General features: G+C 45.1%; 1 protein-coding gene across 1 annotated transcript in view; it reads right to left on the bottom strand.

The window, feature by feature from the left end:
• The window catches only part of LOC138164878 (interleukin-12 receptor subunit beta-2-like), an 83,317-nt gene extending 71,788 nt beyond the window's left edge, over positions 1 to 11,529 (bottom strand). Inside the window, exon 1 of the mRNA XM_069092812.1 lies at positions 11,284 to 11,529. The gene's annotated coding sequence lies outside the window, so the exon portion shown is untranslated. The remainder of the gene's footprint in view (positions 1 to 11,283) is intronic.
• Between the last annotated feature and the right edge of the window lie 1,446 nt (positions 11,530 to 12,975).

Genomic DNA, 12,975 nt, shown 5'->3' on the forward strand with positions numbered 1-12,975 from the left:
TCTCAGCTTCAGTTTCCTCAATAGTGAAATGGTGATGACAATAGAATCTATCTGTCCCTCCCTCACGCTCTGGTTGTTGTGGGACTCACACAATATAAAAGTATATGAGGCAATTTGAAAACCTTAAAGACATATGTATATGTATGCCTGCATACATGTTACTATGCCACATGGCTTTTCAATAGGAGTTCTCCACATTTTCCCGGGTCCTAGCTCCCACTCTTCTATTTCTGTACCCCAGGACTGTGGTAAGCTATGTTGCTGAGAAACCTATACAAATCAAGCCATATTCCCACAAGCTGTGCTCATGATCCTGGCCGGCTCCCTGGCAAACACATGCCCTCAGGCATTGGCATGGATGCAATCGTGTAAATTCATTCCTTCAACAACCAAACAATCCTCCTGCTGGATCCAGATCCTGCCCTCTGGGTCCAGAGCTGGAGGAATCCCAGAGACCACAGAGAGGAGGGGGAGCTGCTCAATTCTAACTTTGCTTTGTTCTCTTCGCCGAGAAGAATGACAGAAGGGAGCTGACCAACAGAGGTGATACTCCAGACTAGGAAGGTCGTCACTGCCTTTAATGAAGAGAAGACATCCAGCACAGCCAAGGCCTGAAGCACTGCAAATTATATTGGAAGCTCATGGAAAGCAGGAGGCAGACCACAGATTGGAGAAGAGCACGCATCCTCATTTTCCAAAAAAGGAAACAGAAGGTGCAATTTGTAGACCAGGGAGCTTGATTTCAGTTTCTAGACAAGAACACAATTGCTGGCATTTATGGCTTACAAAACACTCTTCATCCACTGCTCTCCTCCACTTTAAGAAGCTGCATCCCATGGCACTACCCCTTCTCTAAGCTCATAATTTATATTGACTGCAGCTGTGGTTTTATGAGTTGAGGGTACATTAGTAACCACAAAATATCAAGAGACCTGGGGTAACCCCCAGCACCCCAGTGGATTCTCTGTAGGGGGCATTTAGGGTGACAGACAAAAAGTATATATACAAAAGTATATACATATATATTGGGGCTTGTGATGTGGACCCTCCCATCCGCCCCCTTACTCCAGGATCCCAATCTCCTCTCTTCCATTGCCTACACCCCATGACCCATTCACTTCTCCATCCCTTGCAATCTCCTGATTCAAACATCCAACTGAAAGGGTAATGAACAACTTGCCAAATCCAATTGTCCATTCATAGTCTTTAGACTTTTTTTTTTCAAATGCTCCCTCCTCAAGCCAAATTCAATGAGAGTAAGGTGGACCCATTCCCTTTTGCCTTCCTGTTCTTCCCTTCCACTGTAACCATTTTCCCTTCTTCTTTATGAGATAGTTTACTCCATTCTGTCTCTCCCCATCTCCTCTCATTATATTCCTCTCTTACCTCTTAATTTCACCTGTTAAGTATCATCCCTTCCTGTTAAATTGATCCTGTGCCCTCTATCTATGTACCTGTAAACATATATACACACATTCACAATATTCATATGCCCATATACCCTCATATATAGACATATATATATATATATATATTTCTATTCCCTTCAACTATTTTCATACTGACAAAAGTTTCATCAGTTTCAATTATTGTTTTTCCACGTAGGAATGTAAATGGTTCAACTTTGATAAGTTCCTCATGATTTCTTTTCCCTGTTTGCCTTCTCATGCTTCTCTTGCTTCTTGTATCTGAATGTCAAATTTTCTATTCAACTCTGGTTTTTTCATCAAGAATGCTTGAAAGTCCTCTATTCCACTGAATGACCATATTTTCCCCTGAAACATGATACTCAGTTTTGCTGGGTAGGTGACTCTTGGTTTTAATCCCAGCTCCTTTGACCTCCAGAATATCATATTCCAAGCCCTTTTATCCCTCAGTGTAGAAACTGCCAGATCCTGGGTTGTCCCGATTGTGTTTCCACAATATTCAAATTGTTTCTTCCTGGCTGCTTGTAATATTTTCTCCTTAATCTGGGAATTCCAGAACCTGGCTATAATATTCCTAGAAGTTTTCTTTTTGGGGTCTTTTTCAGGAGGTGACTGGTAGATTCTTTCAACCTCTATTTTGCCCTCTGGTACTAAAACATCAGGGCAGTTTTCTTTGAGAACTTCCTGGAGGATGATTTCTAGGTTCTTACTTTGATCATGGCTTTCAGGTAGTCCAATAATTTTTAAATTATCTCTCCTGAATCTATTTTCCAGGTCAGTGGTTTTTCCCATGAGATATTTCACATTGCCTTCTATTCTTTCATTTGTTTGGATCTGTTTAACAGCATATTGATTTCTCATAAAGTCATTAGCTTCCATTTGTTCCAATCTAATTTTGAAGCAATTATTCTCCTCATTGAGCTTTTGAGATTCTTTTTTTCCATCTGGCAAATTCGGCTTTTTAAGGCATTCTTCTCCTTATTGCCTTTTTGAGCCTCTTTTGCCATTTGAGTTAGTCTATTTTTTAAGGTGTTATTTTCCTCAGTCAGGCTGTTGACTCTCATTTCATAATTTTCTTGCATTTTTCTCATTTCTCTTCCCAATTTTTCCTCCACTTCTCTTATCTGCTTCTTAAGGTCCTCTATGGCCTGTAACCAGCTGGTATTTTCCTTTGAAGCTTTTGGTGCAGGAGTTCTGACTTCCCTGTCTTCTTCCTGTTCCATGCTTTGCTCCTTTATGTCCTCAAAATAGGAGTCTAATGTTGGAATCTTCTGCCTGCTTTGTTTCCTTTGCCTGGTCATGTTGCCCCTCAGTCACTTGACCCCTGGGCTTTTTGCCACAGTAGGACTCTGCCACCAAACAGGGGAGCTTTCATCCCAAATGCTGGGATTTTCTCAGCTGCCGGAGGTATTAGATGGGTGCCCTCTCTGAGGCCTCCACACTCTCTGGCAAGCTGGACACACAACCTCCACCCTAGACTGCAATCCAGATCCAAGCAGGTTAAAGCAAGAGCGATTACCCCTCAGACTGTTTGCTTGGTCCCCCTACACTCTGCAGGCCAGGAGCTGAAGCTGCCATGTGGCACTGACTGGCTGTGCCAGTGTCTCAGTGGCTTCTTGCCCCAGAGGCAAAGGCCATGGACTCCCACTTACTGGGTCCCAAAGTCAAGACTGCACTGACCTCTCACTTTGTCCTGTGCATCTATGTGTTGGTAATTCTGGAAATGGCCACAGCTGTCGGCTGGTCAGGCCCGCCCTGGGGCTAAAACTCCCAGCTCACAGCGGCCTGGGCTCAGCTCCTAGAGTGCTGTGCTGGCCGATTCCTGCCGGCCTGCTGGGCTGTCCTCAGCGGGAGCTGAGCTTCTCTGTGTCATTTTGTGGGTTCCGCAGCTCCAAAGTTTGTTCAGAGTCCCCTTTTTACATTGATTGGGGAAGGTGGAAGCCGGAGCTGCTCTGAGGTCATGCTTCTACTGTGCCATCTTGACTCCACCCAGTCTTTAGCCTTCTTGACCTTTCTACAGCACCTTGGATCACTCTCCTCTCCCCTGGATCTCCTCATACCTGCCTCACCATCCTCTCTGTCTGATCTGCTACACCGCCATCTCTGATCTGCTCTCTTCATGGGCTCTGCCCTGGTGCTCTTCTCTCTCCAAACCTGCAGGAGTCTCATAGGCTCCAAAGGCTTCAATCATCATTACTTTGGCCTTTCTTTGTATCCAAAAGAAAATTCATTTTCCTCCTCCCCAAATCTACTTTTCTTCCTAACTTTCCTAACCCCAGGAAGGGTGGGGGAAGGGGAGCAGACAAAGTGATCTAAGCAAAACTTCAGTGAGGAGAGCAACGGGAAGCACCTGGTCTTGTCTCTTTTGATCTCCACTGTCTTCCCCACCCCCACTTTTACTTGTTTTCCATCTTCCTCTACCTTAAAGAGAGATGAACTTTCTCTAGGCTTTCAGGAGCATATGACTCCCCACCCCACCTTCAACATTTTTGCTTTCATTACTCCATAAAGGGCTTTCATTCCTATCCTTTTACCCCTTTGGCTTTTCTGTCCCTGTCTTGCTTCACTTCCCATCCCTTTCTATATTTCCTCTCTCCCTCACTGCCCTTCCTCCTCCTCCCCTTTTCTAGGTCTTTCTCATTTTGACTTCTCTCCCCTCTTTACTGCCTTTTCTCACCTCCTCTCTCTTCACCGAGTTCCCCTCCCCTACTCACCACCCCTTCCTCGGTTACTTCTCTCCTCTGTCCCCTATCTTTCTGCTCAGGCTCCTTTTTTCTTTCCCACTAGTTCTTATATGAAGGTGTGGGAAACTCTCAGGCCAGCACCTACAACTGCACAGAAGTTGCCTTGTTTCCCTCTATCCTTACTGCTAACTGACGCCCTGAAACAATTCTATTGGCAGGCTGAATCTCTATAGACAACAATCATCTACCTGAACTCATTTCTCTCCCTCTCTTTTTTTGCTTTTTGGAGGGGGGAGGGCAGGGCAATTGGGGTTAAATGACATGCCCAAGATCACATGGCTAGTAAGTGAAGTGTCTAAGGCAGCATTTGAACTCAGGTCTCCTTGACTCCAGGGCCAGTGCTCTATTCACTGCACCACCTAGTCACCCCAAGAACTCATTTCTCAGTGATTAACATGAACTCCCAGCGTTTCATTTCCTCTTTAATCCAGTGATTCTCAGTTCTTGGATGCCATTGTTCAAACCCCATTTTTGGCTTTCCTCTTCCCACTGATAATCCCTTATTCCCTTTCCTCTCAACCGAATCCTCCCCAGCTTCCCCCTCTAGAGCTACCCACCTTTCCCCCCTGTGTTCTGTGAAGTGTTTGCTCCATAGGCAACAAACTAGACTTCATTTTTGCATCTTTTCCTTTCCAGATCCTTGCCTCTTCTTGAACTGAGTTTGGTATCCCCCAATGATTCTGGTGTGCCAGATGCTGTAACCTGATCACACCCACCTGGCAGGTCCCTTCCCAACCCTCCACTTTAATTCTTGGAAGAAAATGATGGTCCACGTCTTACAGTCCTGCACGTACATTGATAGAAGACTGGTGTCTTGACCCAGCCACATATAGTATTCTTATCCTTCAGAGACTGGCCGCTATATGGGATCTTAGAGGTCGAGTCCAAATCTTTATTTTATAGAAGGGAAAACGGAGGTCCAGAGGGGTCATAGGATCAAAAGGCTGGAAGAGTCTTGAGCAAACCCTAATTTAAAAATGAGGAAACTGAGGCTCAGGGAAGTTACAGAACTTGTCCAAGTTTCCATAGGTCATGTGGTAGAGTCTTCCAGAGACGATCCGCCCAATGCGCTGGAAGTTTTCTTCCAGATCTCTTAATGCGATGGTGACGTTCTGAAGCTAGAGACGCCATGAATTGTTCTGGGAAGTGAGAAATCATGGTTTTCGTTTTCCTCTTCTTTCACTGACTTCCTTGGAAAGGCTCTTTTGTTTGAGTCAGTAAATCATTTAAAGCCTTTCACAATCTGGCTCCAACTGCTTTATTACACATGACTCCACTTTATGAACCTCTAGTCCAGTCACACTGGCCTCATCATTCCTTACACATGGCACTATCTTCCACCTCCATGTCTTTGCATGGGTTATTTCCCTGCCAGGGAACTTCTCAGTGCCTGCCATGATGGATTGATGGGAGTTCTTTATACCAATGGGCAGCTACAATACCCACTCAAGCCCCACCCCTCTGCACAGTAAAGCATCCTTTAAAAAACCCAGCTTATTAAAAGGAATTTTGTTTAGAGACTTTTGTGAGGATTCACAATAGCTCTCCAGATACCTGCAAAATGTCCCCTAGGGATTGGAAAGCCAAGGTTCTAATCATGGCTGCTCTTTCTCAAGGTGTTTTCACCGAGAACCCCCAAGTTCCATTTTAGTCTCACCCACAAACCCCCACTACTGAGGGCTTCTACCACTTTTCAGGGGTTCTCTTTTTCCTCAGTATGCTTAAATTAAGCAGCTTATCTTAATTATCTTTAAATAGCATTTATTTAGTACTTCACCAAGGTGTACAGTATATACTTTAATTATTAAATTAAATCATAGCCCTGTAAAGTAAGTATTGGCCATCTCCAGCCTACAGAAGGGGCTTGGGGCGGTGGAGAGGTCAGAATCTTTAACTTGACCAAAATATTAGAGAAAATCAGGATTAGACTGGAGAAGAGTGACCATGAGAGGCAACATATAGCACAGCACAAGGAATATTAACTGTGTTGGGTAAGTCACCTCATCTCTCCCCAGGCCTCAGTTTCCTTATCAGTAAAATGAGTTAGACTTGGGGGGGGGTTAATCAGGGGTGTGCTAGAATGGGCTTGCTCAGAGTTTATTGTCGAACATTTAAGAGCTCACCACAGCCACTAAAAGCCCTTTCTTCTCTAGTGCTATGATCTCGAATGAAACTTTTCAGTGTGTCTCAGCCCGCTGAGATATGACTATCCCTTCTCTCCTGAGAGGTTAGCTTTTCCTAGAATTGGGTCTGTTGATTGGACCAGTCTCTTTCACTCTGAGCGAATTTTTCCTTTCCTCATTCAGGAGCCCAGTCAAAGCTCTCGCTTCTCATGGCTTCCCTCAGGAGAGATCTTGGAGCTAAGGCTGGAGGACTGCTTAGGACAGATTCTAGTGGGCATTCCCTTTTGGTAGGGCTCGAACTGGATTAATCAATAAGTATTTACTAAGTGTCTACTATTCCCCAGGCATAAAGATACAATGAAATAATCCCTACCTGCAAGGGGCTTACATTCTAATGGGGAAGACATCAATTGTTATATCTGTGCTTGGATAACATAAATACCAAGTGTATGTGTGTAAACAGATATATATTTACATTCACACACAAAGTGAATAAATGTAAAGTGGCATCAGAACTTGGGGAGGGTCTCAGAAAAACTCCCTGTTGAAGTGGTGCCTAAGTTGCATCTTCAAAGAGGACTCTGAGACAGAGACAAGGAGAGGGTGAATGCCAGACAGGGATGGGGAGTGGGGGGGGGGGGGGGGCTTGTGCCATGGCTTCCTTCCAGCTTGAAAATCCTGTGATTCAATGATTTTGAATTCAATTTCCTCCCCCCACGTGTGTCACTGTATGGGCTGTTTTTATTTAACTGCTTTTCTTTGTTAAAAGACAGTTCTGTGCTTACGGGTAAAGGTAGGGAGGGGATGGGAAGGGAGGCACTTTTAGAAATGACTTATCTCCCAAGAACAGGCATGACTAAATCTTTATTTTTTTTTAAATGAAACCATTTGATCACATTACTCCCCTGGAGTTCTCAGCCTCATCTCATCTGACGCTTTGCCAGGTGTCATGAACTCCCAACAAACAACAGTTCTTTCCACATGGTAGGTGTGCTAGTAAATATCTGTGACTTGGAATTCATTCTGCACATGAGTTAGTGCACCTGGCACAACCAGCTGTGGTGGGGGAAGGGGAAGAAGGTACCCAGGGTACTTGTAAGTTTAGTCCATATTATTCATGTTTTCCTCCATCATTTTCTTAAGCCTAGACAATTGAGAAAACAACTGACCAAGCCCAGGTTTGTAGAGTCTGCCGATTTCCGAGGTATAAATGTTCACACTGAAAATTGAATGATGCGCTCCCAAGCTGGCCAGCACACCCCGACTCTCCCCACAAACCTCCTTCCCCCATTCACCTCCTGTCACTTGGAACTAATATTTCTGCCAGCTCTGAGTGCTTTCACTATTCTCTGCCCAACCAAAATCCTAGCCATCTCTCCAGGGCCAACTCATGCTCCCTAATCATCCCAGGATACAATTATCTTTCAACTCAGACCTCCTACAACCCTATGTTTAATAATAGCACATGCATTCATAAAAGCAGTTTACGGTTTCCAAAGCACTTTATGTATCATCTCATTTGATTCTGGAAAAAACCCTGAATTGGGAATGACTGGATGGGGCAGGGGGGAACCGAGGCTGAGGGGTTAAGGGAGTTGACCCAGGCCAGACAACTAGCAAGCATTTGATGTAGAATTTGGGGGTCTTCCCGACTCCAAGTTTAGCATGCTATGCATTATGCTACCTAGCTGCACATTTCTTGAATCACTACTGGATAGGAAACCAGAAATCATCTAATGAAATCCCTTTCTTCCACTTAAGAGAAGACTGTGCTCCAGAGGAGCAGAGAGTCATGCTCAAGTCATGAGATTTCCCAGGCCAGTCTTCTGTCTATACCAACCACTGGTGCTCATTTGTATAGACTTAACTCCAAAAGTGTTTTTTCCCCTCTCATTCCACCTCCAAGTAGTGTGTAAACTCCAGGAGGGCAGGTAGCCCATCTTAAAGCCCCATATTGCCTAGCACACATTCGGCTCATTGTAGGTGCTCAGTGAATGTACCTGAACTTACGTCAAAGTTATTTTTATATTAACAGCAAACTTCCAAAACTGTGACCACCATCGGTTATCACCCACAGGATTTCACTTGGCATCACAAAATAAACACCAATAATGAACAAAGCAGGACATTTCCTGGCATTAAAAATATACCTGTATAAAACTCATATTAAGATTCATTCTTGGTTGTACTCCAAATTGTGGCGTGCCCTGGGCAGCTGCCTCTCCTTAGTCCAGAATCTATCAGATAGATAAGTGGAGAGATCAGAAATTTAGCTAATAATACTCCCAAGACCCCCAAAAGGAAAGGGGACTGGCTGAAAGGAGCCCCTCCACATGATGTAGTTGAAGGACCTAGAAAGGTTCCCCTGGATGAGAGAAGATTTAGGCGGGGCATGTCCTCAAGCATTTAAAGGGCTGTCATATGGAAAACCGATCAGTTATTTACTTTGGCCCTTGTTAGAAGAACCAAGGACAAGGGGTGGGAGTTTGAAGAGGCAAACTGAAGCTTGGGATCAGGGAAAAATCTTCCTGGCACGTGGGTGCTCCATAAGTAGAATGGACTGCCTAGAGTGGCAACGAGTGGCCCCTCTTTGGAGGCTAGATAACCAGACTAGAGTTCAGTGAACTGTAGTGGGGATTCTTTGGAGGGTATGGGTTGGATGATATGGCCGCTGAAGTCCTATCTCCCCAAGTTATTCTGATTCTCTGAAGGGTTCATTACATCTTCTTTTGGATCTAAGCACTGTCTTCAGACAGCTAACAGGATACATGTGGAGGCTCTGCAAGCACTTATGAACTGTTGCTAAGTATTGTGAAGACTAAAAGTCTCATTAAGGTGTAGAAGCAGCACTAGACTTGGAGTCCCAAGACCTAGGTTCAAATCCCACTTCTGCTATTTAATATTCATGGAAGAGCAGCTAGGTAGCAATGTGGATAGAATATTGAATGTCAGGAAGACCTGAGTTCAAGTCTGGCCTTAGACATTAGCTGTGTGACCCTGGGCAAGTCATTTAACCTATGTCCCCCTTTCCTTATTTGTAAAATAAGGATAATAATAGCACCTAGCTCCCAGGGTTATTGTGAGAATAGGATGAGGTAATATTTATAAAGCATTTTGCTAACCTTAATGCTCTAGATAAAGGCAAGTTGTTATTATTATTGATGCAACTTTGAGCAAATTATTTCCCCTTTTCTGGGCTTGTGTTTATTTACCTGCAAAATGAAGAGACTGAACTGGCTGAACTTCCAGATCCCTCCAATTCTAGCTGGCCAATTTTCTGATCTTGAGAAGTAAATAATGTCAGAGACCAGTTATTACTGTATGGGAACCTTTGAAATCCCCACCAAAGTACCATATAAAGAGAACACGGCTGTAAGAAAGCATAAACACCCCTTTCAGTCTTTTAAAAGTGTTAGAAATGACAATGTCATTTTTTTTGTCTGCAGGGTAATCATGTGATAATGTTCCATGGGTTTAAATGAATTTGAGGATGAAGGGGGAAGAAGTTCTTAAAGATCTTAAATTTTATTGACTTTTCAGGTGGCTTCTGACAAAGACAGCCCATGAAAAGCATTGTTTCCTTTCTACTGGGGAAATGAGAATCAGATATGTTTGCTTCTTAGAGGCAAGAACAGAGATTACCAGTGCGAAGGGCCCTTAGAGGCCATGTGGTCAATATCCCTTAATTTACAGATGAGAAAAAGAGACCAAGGGAACTCAAAGTACTTGCCCAAAGTCACCGAATTAGTAAGTGACAAAGTTGGGGTTGGGTCCAGGGTCTCTAAGTGCAAATTCATTGTCCTTTCCTCTGTAAAACACTGTCTTTCATGTCCAAAGCTCTAGTGTTAGAGATGCTCTGTGCATGAGAAACACTAAGTGAAATTGGGTTCCAAAAATCCATTCCCATAGTTAAACATTTGTGAAGACAGCCTAAAGTAAAATAAACAACTGGTTTAGTTTGATTATCTAGTCATATCAGAGGAAAGTCTTTTTGGTTGAGATTGCTCTAATCAGGGGTTCCTTAACCTGGGGTCAACCAACACTCAGCACAGTGCCTGCCTGGCTTTTAAGAAAACTAGTTGACTTGCTGACAGAAAGATTGGGGTCTCTGAACTTAAATTTTTTTTTTTTATAACTATCCCAAAACAATTGGCTTTCTTTTCAAGCCTTTATATTTTATAATTTAAAAATATTCTGAGGAGCTGGTGCATAGGTTTTATCAGATAGCCAAAAGGGTCTAAGCATACAAAAAATTAAGACCCCCCCCCAAATGATAAGGAATTATCCCAACTTTTCACTTCTTATATAGATTCCATTCCCTGTTGTCAAAAAACAAAAACTCCCCAAACCCGACGTTTTTGAAAGTTCCAAAAGTAAGCCCAAGCCCGTAGTGGGATGGGCATCTTCTGGCCATTCTTCACGCCTCACTCTCCCTGTACAACCCACGACTTCTTCCTTCCTCCCTCCCTCCCTCTCCTCCCCCCACCAATTCCCAGGCTTCTTAGTTCAGTGATGGGGGCGACCCTAGCCAGTACCAAGCCCCAGTCTAGTCTTCCGACCAAACTCGCCCCCACCCCAAAGAATCCTAGCACCACCTGGGGCAGGGGATGGAAACCTACTAGAAAAAAGCAAAACCCATTTCCCCACGGAGCCACCCCCACAATAGCAGAAAGGGCATCTATTAGACAAAAGTTGACTCCGAATTCCCCTCAACTCCCTTTTCCCCCAATTCCTAAGTTACTATATTTTTTCCTAAAAAAAAAAAATAACCCCTCTTTCCCTTCTTCATCTATGAACTCCTATCACATAAACTCCCCCCAAATCATCAACTCGGAGCAGAAAGAAAGACACTTACTCCAAAAGAGCAGGGGAGCGCCCGGGTTGACAAGCGAGCCTGAGCCGCGACTCTCCCGGGCTTGCCCGCTCCTCCGCAGAAATCGGGGTCCCCCAGACCCCCCTCCCTTTCAAGGCACGGTGGCAGGCACTTACCCCGGGAGGTCCGCGCTCCAAAGTCACGGCTCTGTCTTCTCCGCGGCCCGGGATCCTCTACCTCAGCCCAGGAGTGGAGAGCGCGGACGTTTTCGGGGGGAAGCCCTGAGGAGCCGCTAGTTCTGGGGCAGTCCCAGTCCCCAGACCCCGGCCGTCCCCGCTCCGCGTCCCTCTCAGCCGGAGTTCCCCTGAAGTCGGGCTGGGGTAAGCACTTGGAGCTGCCGGTGGCTGCGGGTAGCAAACCAGGACCAGGTGGGTGGGGGTGTGAATGTGACAGCAAGCGCTAGGAACGAGTAAAGGGCGAGCGGGTGGGGCGGCCAGGCTGGCCCCTTCCCAGGGGTTTCCCTCCCAGCTCAGTGACTCTAACTCTCAGATGGGTTACCGAGAAGCCCCAGCGGACCTGCATGGAGCGCTGGCCTGGGCGCCCTGGGTCCACAGCAGAGCTGCAGCATTTAGGCCCTGCCCTCCAGAAGCTTAGGGTACAGGGATCTCTCAGGAAAAAGACGGATCTGAGTAGCAGAGGACACACGGAACAGACTAGAATGCTCTCCCTCCTCACCTCTGCCTCTCTCGGAGACTCCCTACTTCCTTCAAGGCTCAGCTCAAGGCTCAGACTTTCCAGGTCCCCCTCTCCCTCCGCCCTCCCAGCCCGCCAAGCTCTCGGTGCCCTCCTCTCCATCAAAAGTCCGAGCGTGTTGCAGTCGGTTTCCCTGGGTGTCCTCTCGGGTTAAATGAAATCTACAATCCCACGCCCATTATCTTATTCGAACCTCAGACAAATCACTCAATCAGCACACATTTTTCAGGTGCTGGGGATTTCACTCAATAAGGTGAGAATGTGTCCCACATCTTCCGAAACAAATTAACCCTAACCCTAAGGTTGGGCCAGTTTTAAATTCTGAAACGAAAGTGGGTTCAAATCCCACCGTGTGGCCTTGGGCAAGTCCCTAGGCCCCAGTTTCTTCATCTGTAAAATGGGGGTTGGTCTAGATGTCCTCCTAGGTCCCTACCAGTCCTAGACCTGAGATCTTTTGATCTTAGGGGCTATTCTATTATCCTGGTTCGCATCAGAAGGACCCCAAGTGGAATCCAGCCTCCAGTACTGGAGTGACCCTGGCCAAGTCCCTTACCCCAGCTCAGCTTCAGCTTCTCATCTGTTAAATATAATAGATAAAATAATTGGCACCTATCTCACACTGTTATTATGATCTCAAAGGAGACGTATAAAGCATTTTGCTAATCTTCAGTGCTTTATAAATGCTATCTCTTATTGTGATGATGATTATAATTAGGGAGGAAGAAACGGAGAGTCAGAGGTTATGTGATTTTTCCATTAACCTCTGTTGATCATTTCCAATTTATCCTTGGTTGGATACAGTAGTCTACATGTTGTCTGCCCCATTAGAGGGAGCTCCTTGGGGACAGGGCTCCATTTGCTTTTCTGTGTATGTTCATCTATTTAGAGCCTGGCACAGAATAAGTGTTTGTTGACTGACTTATTAACTACCACCTGGGGTTGTTATGATGATCAAATAAGATAATACATGCTTTGGGGAAATTTAAAGCCCTTTGTAAAACGGAGGCCCATTGCCTCGACCTAGCAAATATTCAAGCAAGGATTGTAAACTAAGGTCTTGCCTAACCAACTCCCTGGTGGGTAGAACTCTAGACTTGAAGACAAGGCATTGAAGA

This window comes from Petaurus breviceps, unplaced genomic scaffold, assembly GCF_028583685.1.
Source record: "Petaurus breviceps papuanus isolate PSGF00001 unplaced genomic scaffold, PetGlider_PUasm1.0 207, whole genome shotgun sequence".
Taxonomy (NCBI): Eukaryota; Metazoa; Chordata; class Mammalia; order Diprotodontia; family Petauridae; genus Petaurus; species Petaurus breviceps.